The sequence below is a fragment of the Mastigoproctus giganteus genome, chromosome 12 (assembly GCF_048544385.1).
Source record: "Mastigoproctus giganteus isolate SK-2022 chromosome 12, ASM4854438v1, whole genome shotgun sequence".
NCBI lineage: Eukaryota > Metazoa > Arthropoda > Arachnida > Uropygi > Thelyphonidae > Mastigoproctus > Mastigoproctus giganteus.
In genome coordinates, this window is record NC_143586.1 from 85,411,795 (window position 1) to 85,429,807 (window position 18,013).

The 18,013-nt window shown below is 39.6% G+C and overlaps 1 protein-coding gene across 6 annotated transcripts in view; it reads right to left on the bottom strand.

Annotated features, from left to right (window-relative positions):
* Positions 1 to 18,013, bottom strand: part of LOC150077241 (sorting nexin-19-like) — a 266,545-nt gene that overhangs the window by 101,930 nt on the left and 146,602 nt on the right. The gene's annotated exons all lie outside the window — the stretch shown is intronic.

The following is an 18,013-nucleotide window of genomic DNA, read 5'->3' on the forward strand; positions in this document are numbered from 1 at the left end:
GCTCCATCATCTCTGAGATACGATTGCAAAACCTACAATTTGACTCACCAATATAATACAGACCACAATCTGGGGATGTGATCCAATAAATGAAATCTGCATGATGTAGCAAGGGCATGAGAGACTTAACTTTGGAACTTAATGACTACAACTTCCTGCCACATAGCTGCACACAACCAGTATGGTAGAATCACAACCTTAGCAAGATGTATAGAAATGTCTAGATAATTGGGAATATAAACAGTAGCAAGTAGCTGAATACGGCAATTGAAATGGAAAACTAACTTATTGGGGAGTATGTATATACTCTGTGGATGTACTCCACAGAGACGACAAATTATAAATGTAGATTTACATACTGTATATACTCCTGAAAGGGTTGGTATCCAGAAAGGTTCTCAGTGATAAAGGAAAAAAAAAAAAAAAAAAAAAAAAAACTTATAGCAGCACATGAACTGCTGATAAACACAATGTGAGGCAGTGACATTTAACTCAACAGAGAAGATCAATGATTGGAAAGCATATGTTCTAAGGAGAGATAGAGGGAGCATTCAACATGATCTGTTGCCAACTGAAGCATATTAATATATTCTCAAATTCAAATGCCAAAAAGGTTGGTTAATCCTTGAATAAGAATTATATAGGCTTTTCCAATGTGGTTCAAATACAGGCAGCCAGGTAGGAAGACTGGACAGGAATTTCAATTTGTATGCATACTGAATTGGCTTCAACATACAAGCTAGGAACTAGAGATGTACAGGAAGAAAAGTGGCAATACCTGTGGCACAATGGTGGACGGAGTCCAACCAGTGAAGGACACTTTCTCAGCAGAGGCATATACTTGGGCTCCATAATATCATTTAGATTTAATAAGAGATCAGCATACTTACTATTGAATACACCATGATTTGTCAAACTAATAGAGTAAGATCATCTGCGAAAAGATCTAAACCTTCCAAACACTTCCTAGTTCATTTCATAAATATGTGGTCTCAATTCTAATCTCAATGATGTCCATTTCCACTTGCAGTCTGCCAAACCCCATGTACTTTTTCTGACAGAATCACAGTTATCGGTTGATTCAAGTATTGCTCATCTCAGATGCCCAAATTATTCGCTGTATGATTCCTTTTGCCTCAAAGGTGGTACTTGTGCATATGTCCGTTCTGATATTCCCTGTCAGAGACTTGGCAACTTGGAATCTCCTCTCTTCGATCTCCTCTGGCTTAAAATCTCTCTACCTCATTGTTTCAAATTCATCTGTTGTGTCTACCGTTCTCCCAACTCCACTAATCACTTGGAGCTCTTTGACTTCCTCTCTTTGCAACTTGACTTTCTCCAGTCCAACTTTCCTAACGGTGAGGTAATTTTCCTTGGGGATTTTAATGTTCACAACTCCAGCTGGCTCCTGTTTTCTAGTTAAACTGAGCCAGCTGGATGAGATGCTGAAACTTTTGCAATTACTAATGACCTTGCACAGATTGTTCATTTACCTACAAGGATACTGGACAATCCTAACCATACAGCCAACATGCTTGAACTTTTTTTCACAAGCAACCCTTCTAAGTACACGGTCAAAGTGAATGGTCCTTTAGGCACCTCAGATCACAACTTGGAGATTGTCTCTTCTCCAATGGAGCCTTTATCTCATGGCTCTTCCCAACCTCATATTGTTTGGCATTACAAGAATGCAAAATGGGATGACCTGCAAGATTTCTTTTCTTCTTTTCCTTGGTCAAATTACTGTTTCAAAACTTCTGATGTCAACATTTGCTCAGATCGTGTCAGTGAAATTATTCTTGTAGGAATGGAATCCTCTATTCCATACACAAATTTTAAATCTCATCCTTTATCTAAACCTTCGTTTTCAAATAAATGTGCTAAGGCTGTTCAAGAGAAGAACGTTGTATTTCGTAATTGGCTTGTTTCCAATTCTTCGGTTTCAATTTCGGCCTACACCAAAGCTTGCCACAATTCTAAAGCAGTTATTAACCAGTCCGAACTAAATTTTGAACAGGCTAAGATTAGAAAACTTGCTTCTTACCCTAATGGTAGAGGAGCATTCTGGCCACAACTTTTGCCCATCTCTGCTCCCACCTCTGTTAAAAACAGATGGTTCTGTTGGCACTTCAGCCAAGGATAAAGCTGACCCTAGCATCCCATTTTCCTTCTAACTCATGCATTAATGATCTTGGTAAAACACCTCCCACCATTCCCAACACGCTCCATTCAATGCCTCCTGTGGTCTTCCGTCAAAAGGACGTCAGAAAGATTTTGATGAATCTTGAAGCTAAGAAAGCTCGAGGTCCCGATGGTATTTTTCCACTTGTTCTCAAAACCTGTGCTCCTGAACTCAATCCTGTCCTTTGCCACCTTTTTTTATTCCAATGGTGTTTTTCCTTCTACTTGGAAATTTGTTCACATCCAGTGAGTTCCTAAAATGGGTGACAAATCCCTCCCATCTAATTATCGTCCCATTGCAATCATTCTACTCTTTCTAAAGTAATGGAGAAATCAATTAACCGCCAACTCTTAAACTACCTAGAAACCTTCCGTCTGATCAACAATCGCCAGTATGGATTCTGTCAGTGTCGATCCACTGGTGATATTCTGGCTTATGTTACCAATTTATGGACAAATTCAATGGAAAAGTTTGGTGAAACACAAGCAGTTGCTCTTGACATCTCAAAGGCTTTCAATCGTGTTTGGCATAAAAGTCTTCTAAACAAGCTTCCATCTTATGGTTTGCCATAAGATGGAAGCTTGTTTTCGTAATTGTAATTGGTTATCCAGTTTTCTGTCTCTCTGTCTTCTAACTTCTCCACTAATGCCAGTGTCCCCCAAGGTTCAGTTCTTTCCCCCACTCTTTTCCTCTTGTATATTAATGACCGTTTTCCATTGACTGGAAATCCTATCCATAGTTTTGCCAATGATAGCACATTGCATTCCACTTTCCATTTTGAGAAACCTTGCTCTGCTCAATCAGCTTCAACTTCTCGAATATCCGCTACCAATTCCTTAAATGCCGATCTCCAGGTAATTCTCCAGTGGGGCAAAGACAACTTAGTTGATTTCGATCCTTCTAAAACTCAGTCTTGTCATACATCCCGCAAAAAGGATTCTTCTGCTCCTATGCTTATATTTGGCGACACTCCGATTTCTAGGCAAAATGATATATCTCTTTTGGGGATTACGCTGATTTCTAATCTCTCTTGGCACAAGCACATTAAAAATATTGCTTCCTCTGCATCTAAAAAACTTGGTTTTCTCTTTCGCTCTTGGCATTACTTTTCTTCCAAACAGCTGTTCACTCCGTACAAATCACAAATCCGCCCTACCATGGAATACTGTTCCCACATCTGGGGTAGTGTCCCAAAAACCTCTCTAATGCTTCTTCATTCAGAAGAGGGCAGTTAGGTTAATTAATGATTCCTGTATAACAGAGTCTCTCCACTCGGTGTCTCAGAGACGTTCTGTTTCTGCTGCATGCCTTTTCTACAGATACTTCCATGGGCACTGTTCCTCTGAATTGGCTTCTATGATTCCCGCTCTCTCTTTCAAAACATTCGAACACACGTGCCGCCACCAGCCAACATCCATTTACTGTCCAACTTCAAACTCACAGAACCAACTTTTCATCTTCCTCGTTTATTCATTCATCTGCCGTTTTCTGGAACAACCTTCCTTCATACCTATTTCCTGAAAATTACAGTCTACAGAAGTTCAAGTCTAATGTCAACAAATATCTTCTTTCGTCTTCTCAACCTCCAATCCAAGCACTACTAAGTACTATAGGTTCTAATACCTCTCGTGTTTGGGGTTTTCATAAAAAAATAAAATAAATAAAAATAAACAAAGGAACACAGTCTGAGCATTAAGATGTAGAAGACAGTTCACACTGAATGTTCATTCTTCTCATTTTGTTCTTAATTGACAGACATGCTCAAATTTACTTTCAAATATTATCCCCAAGAATTTGGCATATGACTTAACTGGAATGATATATCCAGCTATCCAAAGTTCTGGATTTGGATGGAAGTTCTACATTTGGAGAAAAATGCACCAAATTTGCTGTCTTGGAGAAAACTGGGCCAGTGTACACCACTACCTTATTTTCAATTTAAAATCTTGAATTGCATATCTTGTTTTGTTCAGCCAAGCCCTTCATCGCATAATAGCCAGCAAAATGCTATCCAGTACAAGGTTATGCTGATTATCATCTTAGAGATTGCCACCTCCCTTTAATCAAGTCAACCTGCAGGTGGTCTGTTTACATTGTCTCTCTGCAGTGGAGAACGACTACCCGCTGGGGTACTTAAAAGAAAGGAAAGTCGTGCTATGCTAAATTTAACTGAATGACAAACTACATCCTCATACAGTAAGAAGTGATTTTATTGCCTGGCAGTCGAACACTTTAGAAACTATATATAGAATTCTCGGTAAATTTATAAAAAAAAAAAAAAAAACCTTGCAGAAGCCTTCTGCCACAACAGAAATGCTATTTAAACATTTGTTCATTACCAATTTCTCCGTCTTTTAATAATTATTATGTCTGGGCATGCAACCAAACAAACTTGTGATTACTGTGGAAAAAAAAAAATTTTCTGATGTGTAATGTCCCCAGAAAAATAACCCCGGGGGAGTGCTGTTCTGGAAGATCGATTCCAAAGATTGTTGCCACAGCTAAAGTTAGATTCTTCTGCAGCCAGTGCAAAACAGCATCCCAAGTGCTGGGAAAAACAACACAGACAGAGATAGCACAACAAGTGACCTAATCTCTCTCACTTCTGCGGACTCGTCTGTTGAGGAGCCACGATTATGAGAAACCGATAACCCAGAAAGTGGCAGGAAGCAAGACATTGAGACTGCAAGAAGCAGCAACCCTGCAGTGCTTTAAGAGCAACCAAATACACCTTATGACAATGCTACAATGCTATCGAACACCACCTATTGACCCTATCATGGACCGGTCAAAACTTTCCAATGGAAACTGGAGGACCTTATGATTGACTCCAGTAATCACATAACTACAGCCCTGAGAGGAAAGATAATTACCATCTGGTCAAAGATGGAATACTTATTGCTGAATACACACATTAAATGCGAGAAGGCAGTGACCAAATTAGAGGCTTATATGGAGGTATGAGGAAACAAAATGCAACAGTGCCCTTGTTTGTACGCAGATGCACTGAGCAGCACTACCAAGCCGAGTGATGAGGCCTCTGGCCTAGCAACCAAGAGGAAAAAAAACTACTAAAAACCCAAAATTTAGTTACTCTAAAACCTATTAACAATGAAGAAATTAATTCTAGTGAGGAAGTCAAGAATATAGTCATCAATAAACTGAAGGAGCACTTTAAAACAACAAGAATTAAATCGATCAGGAAGACCTGAAATGTTGGAGTACTGATCAAAACTGAAACATCAAAATAAATAGAAGACATCATAAAAAATCCTGCCATCCCAACACTTGGCCTTACTGCAGAACAACTGAAGAAAACAGGCCCCTCAGTAATCACATTTGATGTCAGCAAGGATTCCACATCTATGCAAATCACCGAGGAACTATACTACCATAACCTGCAAGCGCCTCACCCTGACTTGGCCCCAGAAGAGCTTATTAAGCCTAAATTTCATAAAAAGCCTAAGTCAGATAATAATGTCAACTGGGTGGTGGAGTTAACCCCCCACCAGCTTGGAATACAATAAAAAATCGACAGAATATATATATATATAGACTGGGGCAGCCATCATTTTAAAGAGCACATGGCTGTCCCAAAGTGTTTCAAGTGCTGCAGGTTTGGCCACACCACACACTTGCATTCAGGCTGAGTATGCCCAGAAGGGACATCAGTATAAGGACTGCCTCAACAAAACCAGCGAGCCTGTCTTTGCAAACTGCAAAAGCTCAAAACTTTCTCATAATTACCCAATAAGAGACAATAGTTGTCCAGTTTATCTAAGCACAAAGCAAGCACGACAAAGTAGAACCGATTATGGGCCTATGGCTTAAACAGTTCAACGCCCAACTGATGAAATTCATCCAACTTAATGTGCAGCGGGCCAAGGCAGTTCCAGACCAGCTAAAAGTAATTGCAAATGAGGAAAATATTGACATCATGATCTTTCAAGAACCTTATATTCATTCCAAGCAGGTGTGGTGTTACCCACTTGTATACAAAATAATCCATGCAGATAATGAAACTCCTTGGATGGCAATTGTAGTCAGGAACCCAGAACTCACCACCACCAAATATCACGTCTCTGCACATCCTGGGCAGTATGCCTGCATGTCATAGGCCCCCTTGGAACCTTTTTATGTGGTTTCTATATATAACAGACCTGGAGAGGATATTCTACTAACAATAAAGTATCTTAAAAACATAGCGGCCCTCTTTCCCAATGAGAAAATTATTGTGGGAGCAGATGTAAACTGCCACTTTCCTGCTTGGTTTGCAGGGTCTGATGATCACAGTGGCACCTGCAATGGGTAGCGATTGGAAGAGTTTATCTCCAATTCACAGCTTACCATATTAAATAGGCCACACAATTTGCCAACATTTTCATCCACTCTCTGGGAATCAAATATTGATATCACCCTGGCTAGCAGACATATGGTTGGCGTGTTCAGGAAGCCTGGACCACCTTGGACCATCGGGCCATAACCTTCCAAATGTCTAGAATCCAGAGCAACCACTGAATCCCAAACTTACACTGAACAGATTTAAAACAGAAAATGCTAACTGAGACAACTTCATTGCAGCTCTGGACATCTGTCATGCAACTCCCAGCGGGGACCGTAACTTGCTGGATCCACAAGTGCACGAGAGAATTGATACCATAGTCATTACAAAGAAGTGTACCACAACATTTAAACGAAAAAATCCACTCCCCAAGCACTGTTTCCTGGTGGTCCCCAGAGCTGCAGCGTCTCTGCAGAGAGGTAAATAGTAAAAGGAAAGCTTTTCAAAGAGCAAGGAGATCATGGCCACAGCCAGAGGTGGAAGTCTTGAGACAGCAATATAGAATAGCCAGGAATGCTTATACAGATCTAATCTGCCAAAGGAAAAGGACATCTGGTGGCATCAACTGGGAATGCTGACCCTTGGGGATGGTATATAAAATTACCACCAATAAACTTCCCAGGGGAGAGGTTTTGACAACAACTCTCACCACAAGGCACAATAACAACTACCTGGGAGCAGTCAATTAATAATATACTCAATACCATTTTCCAGCCACCAATCTCTGACCTCACACCAATACAAGCCCAACAGTGTGCCTCCAATGATTGCTACACCACACAGGAAACTGAAGAGCCCTTCATCCTGGAGGAACTTCATCGAGCAGTATTGAAACTAAAGGACAAGAAATGCCCAAGTCCTGACCTTCTGGAGCTCAAGATTGTCAGAAGAGTAGTAGACTACATGCCATACTTAATGCTGAACCTTTTCAACCACTGTTTGGCAATAGCTCCATAAAATAGCATGACGAGGAGAATTTGGCCAGGATATCTGGATTTAGATATTGTTGTAGGTCACACTTCTTTAGCTCAATTCTAAAGGCTGCATATGTCAGATGTTTAGTTTTATATTGAAAGCTCTACCTGCAATTTCTAGCTCTAATAGTAGCTGATTCATCCGCTGGGAGGTAGTATTTGGGTCTAGCCTGCTAACAAAAATGTTACCACTTCTAAGCATCGAACTATTTCTATTTCTAATTTTAATACAAGACTGCTCATTTATTGTTCCTATTATGCTAGCATATTTGTTGTTTCTGCGGAGAAACTTAAAACTTTGGGAATTTGTAGGCAAGCTATTATGGGAAAGCACGTCAGCTCAGAAGGATCATTTTGACAGTGCACATACAAACTACTTGGTTTCTGCTGATTGCTAATCGTGGTGGGTATCAGTTGTCTGCACGTGTCAACAACACCTTGCGAGGGAGTATGATTGTGTTCTCGAAGAGAAAGAGATAAACTAGAATTTTGGGATTGCGCTGCTGTTTTTGATATCTGCTGTACACTGTCATCAACCTTTGCAGGGATGGGGTACACTTAAATAGAAAGGGTGCAAGAATATTTGCTGATGTTCTCGATGCAGTGTTAGGTGGGTCAGAAATTTCTGGCAAAAATTCTTCAGCATCTGGACTGAGGGCTGGAACTGCAGAAGCCTGATGAATAGAAGGGCGAGGCATCAGAGGGCTTTCGACCATAGCCTTCAGTTCGAGAAGCAAGTGATAGAATTTACATTGCTGATCTTCTATTTGAAAAAGATGCTGTTTATTATGTTTATTATCTTCATTTTCTCTAAATTGTTTCCTCAGAATTTGTTCCAGGGAAGCAAATTAGCAATCATTGTTTGCTGGTGTTGAAGGCAGAGGGAGACAGGAAGGAAGAGTCATCTGTTTGGGTGGAGGCATCTTTAGTTGACTTCTTGTATGATTCAAGGGCTAAGAAGACTGTAGTAAATTGATAGAGGGAGATGAAGGATGATCAGCGTTGTGAAGGAGATCAGCATCTGTTGTGGTATCCTGACAACTCAGCTCATGCTGACTAGAAGGAGACTGTAAATTTGCACTTCCCTTGTTAGCACTTTTACAGGAAGGGCATCTGAATTTATTTTTTTAAAACACTTGATGACTTAGAAAAGTTCTTTATTAAAGAACACACATCACAAAAAAACAAAATGCAAATTCCTCTACAGATAATCCAATTACGTACTGTTTTTGATGTACATTGCATGAAGCTGTTTCCTTAGGTGGCATGCTGAAGAGTACGGCTTTGAATAGCAGCAAACAGAATGTAACAAATAAGCAGGTGGGCTGTTATTGACACAGCAGAAAATCGAAGAGAAGAGTAGTAAGTCTATAGCTAGGTACCGTGTGATTTGTTCTCAGTTAATGGTTGTTCTCTGTGAGATTCCTACTTTTTGCCCAATATTTATGTTGTGTGAGGTTAATATGCCCAATAATTGTGTGAATAATCCAGATGGTTACGTATGTGAAGTCACGTTAGCTTCAAGAAAGTGTCCTTTAACTCAAGCCATAAAAAAGGCCTACTTCTTGTACTTTGGGTGTAAAGCAGGCGAGCAGGAAAAGAACTGGACTCCACACATTTGCTACACTACCTGTTCATCAAAACTCAATGCGTGGGTGAATTGAAAGGGACATTTTATGCCTTTCGCAGTGCCCATGATATGGAGAGAGCCAACAAATCATGTCACAGACTGTTACTTTTGTATGATGCCTCCTATTAGAAAAGTGGACAGTGATGTACCATCTGCAATTTGTCCCATGCTTCACGGTGAAGTACTACCTATTCTTGAGCCACCCAACCATTTTTCTGTACACTCTGATGAAGATAAAGACACTGAATCAACTTGATATACACAAAGAAGTACAGAGCTGTTTACATCAGGGAATCCACCATTTTGTCCAAATCTTTATCCTTCCGAACCATATAAGATCACAAAAAGTAAGCTTAATCAGTGATCTCGAACTGCCAAAGAATAAAGCAGAGCTTTTGGCCTCGAGGCTACAACAGTGAAATCTTCTAGATCATTCTGTGAAAGTGACAAAATTTTGTGCTCAAAATAAAGACTATGATAAATTCTATCAAATAGAAGGTGAACTCACTGTTTGTAAGGATGTTGATAGTCTAATGACAGCAATGAACATGGGGCATGTTCCCAAAGAATAGTAACTATTTAAAGACACTTCTAAGATTAGCCTTAAGGCTGTGTTATTACAGATGGAAATATGCTGCCTTCAATACCTCTTGCATATGCCGTCCACAAACAAGAAACATATGCAAACATGGAGCACATCCTCTTAGGTGTACACTATCAGAAGTATGAGTGGCAGATATGTGGTGATTTAAAGGCAATTGCCATTTTATTAGGACTACAAAAGGGTTACACTAAGTACTGTTGTAACACTAAGAGAAAGCAACAACACTAAAGTATTGTTGCTTTCTCTGCGAGTGGGATAGTCATGGCAAGGATATGCACTATGAGAAGAGGAGCTGGCCTCAATGAAAATCATAACACCTGGAATGAGGAACGTAGCATTTGATCCTCTGGTAGATCCAATTAAAGTTTTGCTTCCACCACTCGACATCAAACTAGGGCTCATGAAAAATTTCGTGAAGGCTTTGGAAGTGGCGAGTTAGGGTTGAATGTGAAAGTGTCTGCAATTCTGCCCAGACACGAGAGGAGGGAGTATATGATGAGAGCCTTGTCGATCAATTCGGCCCTGGAGAGACTGTGCAAGGATCAAGGGGTAGAATTTTTTTTCAGCCTGGTCTGTGCTTGTTGACAGGAGAGACTGCTTCTACAGGGATGGGGTACACTTAAATAGAAAGGGTGCAAGAATATTTGCTGATGCTCTCGAGGCAGTGTTAGGTGCGTTGGAAAACTGCTAGCTTAGGGGAGATACACAGACTAAAAGGTTAACAGTGGCTGCAGGCAGAGGCAAAAGTGATTCTTGCACTGCTTCTATTACAATGAGCAGCAGCCTGGAAAGCAAGGTAATGGTGATTTCCAGCAGCCTGTAAAGCAAGGTAATGGAGATTTCCAGGACTGCTGGCAGTCATAGTGGAACAAGTAAATACATGGGCTGTGTTAGGGAAACTAAGAGCAGGAACAGGTGTACATTCACCAATGCTAGGAGTATAGTTAATAAATTTGATGAGCTCGAAGAGCTAGTCAAGACATCAAAGGTAGATGTTATTTAGTTTTTAGGAGCATTAGCAACTAAGGCCATATTGCTCCGGGAATATGCGGTAGTCATTCCCTGACCTTTCCGCATCCTCCATATTTGGTGGTGATGAGCTCGAATCCCGGTCTAATCAAGAAGCGTGTGCTACGCACTGCTGCTCCTTCCCACCTGGTATGGGGCACGCATCAAAGGCAGATATCGTTGGGATACCAGAGATGTGGTGTCGCACAGATATAAGCAGTGCAGAATTGGAATTTGGGGAATACAGTGTGTACAGAAAGGATAGACAGGACAGGATGGGAGGAGGGGTTATGCTGTTAGTTAAGAAACACATAAAATCTAAGGAAGTGCATCCAACTGATTTTGGTGGACAATGCAGTGTTTGGTGTGAAATAAGCACTGGGAAAGCAAAATTCAGAATAGGAGTGTGTTATAGGCCTAATGACTCTGATGAGTATAAGGAACAACTTTACAGAGAAATAGAGTGGGCCAGTAAATCAGAATGTCTTATAATGGGGGATTTTAACTTTCCAGATAATGTAGCTAGAGCTTTGTGGATTTATTGGATGACTGTTTTCTACAGCAACATATTCGAGAGGCAACCAGAGGGAGTAATATTCTTGATCTGATTATCAGCAGTGATTATTCAAGCATTAAGAATTTGCAGTTAAAGGAACCACTGGGTGACAGTGATCACAATGTACTGATGTGAGAATTACTTAAAGATGTAACTACCATCAAGGCTAAAAGGAAGGGCTTTTGCTTTTGTAAAGGTGACTACAGAGGTCTCAGACAGTTTTTAAATTCTGTACAGCAGGATCAACTGACGTTACCAATGTTGAATTCTAAATGGGAAGCCTTCAGGGACTTCGTTTTGTAGGCTACTAGGGTTTTCATTCCAACTAAGAAATACTGTTCCAAGGTTTAGGCCTAGATGGATGTCAGATGAATTAATGAGGCTCGTGGCAGAGAAGAAGAAGAATGTATGGGATGCATATAAAGTATCAGGTGACACAAGCCTATGGCAGGTATAAACTAGTCTCTAATCAAATCATAAAGAGGTTAGGCCTGTGAGGGCAGATTACTTGAAATCTTTGGCAAAGGATGCAAAGAAAAACATCAAAGAGTTCTTTACTTGTGTAAACTCTAGAAGGAAAGGGATGAATCAGATTGGACCACTTAACATAGATGTGTTGAGTATTGATGATCATGCTCAGGTAGCTGGTAAACTGAATGAGTATTTTGCATCTACATTCACACATGAGGAGTTATTCAATGAGGGGAATGCCAGAAGTTTATCAAACTCTAACAGGGAGCTAAGTGATTTTGTAATAACTGAGAGCAGAGTTGAGGAGAAATTGTTGAAGTTAAACATAAGGACCTGGGGTGGACTGGATCTATCCAGTTATATTAAAGGAGGAGTCAAAGGAAGTAAACAAACCCTTAGCCATAATTATGAGAGCTTCCTTGGACTGGGGAGGTCCCCATGGACTGGAGGTGTGCAAATGTATCACCAATTCACAAAGAGAATTCAAAAGGTGACACCAGTAATTACAGACCTGTTAGTTTAACTTGCATTACGGGGAAAATAACGGAATCATTGGTTAAAGAAGCACTGCAGTATCATCTAGACAAGACTGCAGTTTATGCTCATGGGCTCACATCTGGTGAGTATGGGCTTGGCACACCCAGGGTCCTGAGCTGGATATCATCATTCTTCTCTTTCTTGGTGATTCCCTTCTACTTACTTCTCTCTCTCTCTCTCTCTCTCTCTCTCTCTCTCTCTCTCAGGGTGGTTCAGAAAATTTTTTTTTGGCTGGTGCAGCATAAGCCTCAGGCTTCCTTGTACCATATGGCTAATAATAATAATAATAATAATAAATAATAAGTAATAGTTAAGACACAGCACGGGTTTGTTAAAGGGAGGTCTTGTCTGACAAATTTGATTGGATACTATGAGGTGGTCACAAAGGAACTGAATGCTAAAAATAATTTTGATATCATAAACTTGGATTTCAGGAAAGCTTTTGATACTGTTGCACATGGAAGACTGCTGTACAAATTGCAGAGGTATGGCATTAAGGGTAAGTGGCTACAATGGATAAAGGAAAGGTTGTGTGGGAGACGACAGAGTGGTAATCAATGGACGCTGTTCTTTGTGAACAAATGTTATTAGTGGAGTTCCCCAGGGTTTGGTGTTCGGCCCATTATTGTTATCAATATTTATCAATGATATTGTGAAGGTATATCAGGTTTAATGTCCAAGTTTGCAGATGATACAAAGGTTGGCAGGGTTGCTGTTAATGACAGTAAAGACAGTATGCTACTCCAACTGGATCTAGATAAGTTGGGAAAATGGGCTGAGAAGTGGCAACTGAAGTTTAACATTGACAAATGCATAGTACTGCATATTGGTAGCAATAACTGAAGAGAAACATACCAATTGTGTGGTATGACACTCAGGGAAGTGGAAAGTGAAAAAGACATGGGGGGGGTAATTGTGCAGCAAATATGAAGTTTGCTGAGCAGTGCAGACTGGCTGCCAGGGCAGGTCATGGAGTCTTGTCAATGATATATAGGAATTTTGCTAGCATGGACAGGGAGGTGATTATCCCGTTACAAAAGGCAATTGTCAGGTCAACCTAGAGCACTGCATATAGGTCTGTAGGCCTCATTTTAGGAAGGATGTAGAGTTGCTAGAACGAGTACAAAGCAGGGCAACAAAATTGGTGAGGGGAACAAAGGGGTGCTCTTACCAAGAAAGGCTTAAGTTCTGTAAATTGCAGTGGCTGGAATGTAGGCACCTGCGATATGATCTGATTGAGGTATATAAGGCCTTGAATGGGTTCAGCAAGCTGAATGCTGATGGGATTCTTCCTCTTGCTCAGACTAAGAACCTGAGGGGGCACAGTTTCAAATTGGGGAAAGATAGTTGTAGAATAGATGTGCAGAAATTTGCCTTTAGCCAGCAGGCGATTGGTGGAACAGGCTTCCATCTTTTGTTGTGGAAGCTAATAGCCTAAATAAATTTAAGGCTGAGCTGGACAGGTATTTGGAACGAATGGAGGGACGAAATGGAAGGGTTTTTTTTTTTTTTTTTTGGCTGATGCTGCATAAGCTTGCTTTCTTGCATCATATGCCTCTACTAATGCTAAGTGAACGATCCTACATTCATATACTTGCAAGAGAAATTCCCAAGACATAGTAGAGGGAAAATTAAGGCAGGCATTTTCATTGGTCCACATATATGGCAAATTTTCAAAGAAAAACAGTTCAAATGTGCCCTTAGCGATAGTGAGAAATTAGCATGGAAAGCCTTTCGAAATGTTGATTGGTTTTCTAGGAAATGTTAAAGCCAGCAACTACAAGTAGCTTGTTGAATATCTCATTAATTTTTACAAAAGATTGGGGTGCAACATGTCATTGAAGATGCATTTCTTGCACCCACACCTGGATTTCTTCCCACCAAACTATGGTGCCACCAGTGACGAACATGGTGAGCACTTCCATCAAGACATCAATAACGATGGAACAAAGATACAAAAGCAAATGGAGTACTGCCATGTTTAGCCAATTATTGTTGGGTGGTGAAAAGGGCTGCTCCTGAAATTGAACACAAGCGAAAGGTTCCCGTGTTTGATACAGGTATGTTTGTAGCTACATCTTACTGCCATATAAATAAAAAATACTTTGTATAAATATAAAAAAACTACCTTTTTTCAAAAACAACAGCCAATTGCCATTTTAAGCACTATTTCCATGTTTAGCACTCCAAAATCTATAAAATAAACTTACTTTTGTGCCCGTAACAAGATATGACCCAAAATTTGTTGTTCAGTGTTATTGGAAGAGCTATACAGGTGGTGTGGGAGTTTATCCTTTTGGCTGATGTTTTCTTGAATCATATGCCACCATTACTACTAATAATAATTCTACTCACATCAATTACCAAACAAATCCTTCCAAATCTGTTACACCAATTCACTATAACAGAAAAGGCACTTCCATCAATGTGTTCCCAATTCACAAAGGGGGATCAAAGGGTGATACGAGTAATTACAGACCAGTTAGTTTAACTTCTGTTCCGGGTAAAATAATGGAGTCACTGGTTAAAGATGCATTGCAGGATCATCTAGACAAGACCGCAGGAATAATTCAGACACAGCATGGGTTTGTTAAAGGAAAGTCTTGTCTGACAAATTTGATAGGATATTATGATGTGGTTACAAAGGAACTGGATGCAAAAAATAATTTTGATATCATATATTTGGATTTCAGGAAAGCTTTTGACACTGTTGCGCATGGAAGACTATTGTACAAATTGGAGCAGAATGGTATTAAAGGTAAGTTGCTACAATTGATAAAAGGATGGTTAAGTGGGAGAAGACAGAGGGTGGTAATCAATGGGTGCTGCTCTTCTTGGACTAATGTTATTAGTGGAGTCCCACAGGGTACGGTGTTAGGTCCACTGTTGTTTTGTATATTTATCAATGATATTGATGAAGGTATATCAGGCTTAATGTCGAAGTTTGCAAATGATAAAGGTTGGCAGGGTTGTTAATGACAGTAATGGCAGTGTGCAACTGCAACAGAATCTAGATAATTTGGGCAGATGGGCAACTAAGAAGTGGCAACTGAAGTTTAACCTTGACAAATGCAAAGTACTGCATATGGGTAGAAGTAACCCCAGAGAAATGTACCAACTGTGTGGTACTACACTTAAGGTGGTAGAAGATGAAAAAGACCTGGGAGTAATTGTGCAGTCAGATATGAAGTTTTCTGAGCAATGCAGACAGGCTGCCAGGGCAGGTCATGGGGTTTTGTCAATGATATATAGGAATTTTGCTAGCAGGGAGAAGGAGGTGATTGTCCCTCTGTATAAGGCAATGGTCAGGCCAAGCCTTGAGTACTGCATACAGGTCTGGAGGCCTCATTTTAGGAAGGATGTAGATTTACTTGAGCATGTACAGAGAAGGGCAACAAGATTGGTGAGGGGAATGAAGGGATCCTCTTACCAAGAGAGGCTTAAGTTCTGCAAATTGCAGTGGCTGGAGACTAGGCACCTGTGCGGTGATCTGATTGAGGTATATAAGGCCTTGAATGGGTTGAGCATGCTGAATTCTGATGGGATCCTTCCACTTGTTCACATTACGAACCTAAGGGGGCATAAATTCCAATTAAGAAAAGACAGACGTAGAATAGATGTGCGGAAATTTGCCTTTAGCCAGCGGGTGGTTAATTGCTGGAACAAACTTCCATCTGTCGTTGTGGAAGTTGACAGGTTAAATAAATTTAAGGAGGAACTGGCCAGGCATTTGGAGGGAATGGTGTGATTGTTTTTTTTTTTGGCTGATGCTGCATAAGCTTATACACTTGCTTTCGTGCATCGCATGCCACTACTACTACTATCAATAATTTACTGTGGATCATTTTTATTGTCACTGAATCTATGCACAATAGCTTTCAGCTTGATATCATTTATTTTTCCCTTTCATCCGCATTTGATGCTGTAGACTCTTGCAACTCAATCTTCTTTCCCTCTCGTTCATTTTACAACAGGACGCCAATTCCTTCCAACACAGGTAGAGTACCTTGTCAAGATCAGTTTCTTTGGCATTCCCTAGGGTGGAACACTGTCTGTCATTCTTTTCTCAACTGTCATCTCTTCTATCCTGCAAATAAACATTCCTCTGCTGAAGAATCCTTGAAAACAACATCATAATCAACAACCACTTCAGCCAAGATGGTTTTCTCGTAATCCTATCAAATCAGCCCATACATCCATAACAAGAAAGAAGCTCCCTTTCACATTTTGTCCTCTTGCTGGCTGGGTGGGCAAGTTAAACTTGTAAACCATTAAAAGGACCTTAGATCAGTGTTTGACTTGAAACTTTAACTTGTCTCCTGAATTCAAGACAGGATCTAATTCATTTCTCTGACAGGCATTTAATTATGAAATATATCAAAACCGTCATCGTACTAATAATGCTGTATTGTTCAGAAATTTGGGCTGCAGCAGTGTCTATTAATCAGAAAATTCTTCAATACACAAAAAATATATGCTGCATTGGACTAACATGAAAGCCAGGTTTTCCTCTTCCATATCTCGAATTACCATGTTTACAAACCTTGAATACATTCCACTTGATGCACTATTACAGCTAGATTCTTTCAAAGCCATCTCTAAATTATATTTGGTCCTTGGCATAGCTCCATCTATATGAGGTAAAGTTTCCTGACATGATTCTTCTATGACAGGGGTGGTGAACCTTTTTAAGGGTGCATGCCAAAATTGGCTAAATCTTTATAAAAAAAAAACTATCCTCGCATGCCGCTCGGAATTTTGCCAAGTACAGTAGAATGTTGATTATCCGAACCACTGTCGCCCCCCCCCCAAATTACAGTATCTACTTTTAGCGTGGTTATTATGCTGAAATATTACTCCTACCACTTAATGCATTTAAAGGACCACTCACGCAGAGACCTTCACTGCACTAGAAGCTGCAATGGCGTGGTGTGAGTAACAGTCTGAATACTACAAAGATATTGCTATTAAAGAGAATGAGAGATCTCACTGCGAAAAAAAGAATCTCGCATGGTTCAAAGAAAAATGCAAGATTACATATTTTAAAAAATAAACCTTACCAAGATTCATTATACTCGTATTTGTGTGAATTATTTGTGTCCGTTTTTTTTTTTTTTTTTTACATAAACAAAAAATAAAGTGTGATTTATAGTTCAAACCACGTAAAACAATTAAGTTCAAAATAAATATAATATACATTGTTTCTTCAAAAGGTTTTGTTTATTATTTACAAACTATTTCCTAAATCAATTAATTTTTATAATAACTTCATATTTCAAAATACTTTGCATCCAATAACTTAATTGTAGGCCTAATTACACTATGTTTCATATAAACTGGGTATTTATTTATTTATTCAATTTATTGCTATTCTCATGTATGTTTGATTATCCGAAATATTTGATTAACCGAACCAACCTTGGTCCAAATTAGTTTGGAGAATCGACATTCTACTGTATTATTTTTCTCATACACAAAATCATTGACAAAATCATAACCAAAAAAAAAAAAAAAAAATGAAATAAAAGACATTATTTCAAAGATGCTTTAATGAAAATATTAAAATAAAATCCTTCATAACAAAAAGGTAATTTTTAGATTACGGAACAAATTTAATATAAAATGATAAACCTCTTATATTATAAATATAAAACATCAGTGCGACTTCTGTTGCTGCACCACTTACAACAGATACTTTACATCAGGCTT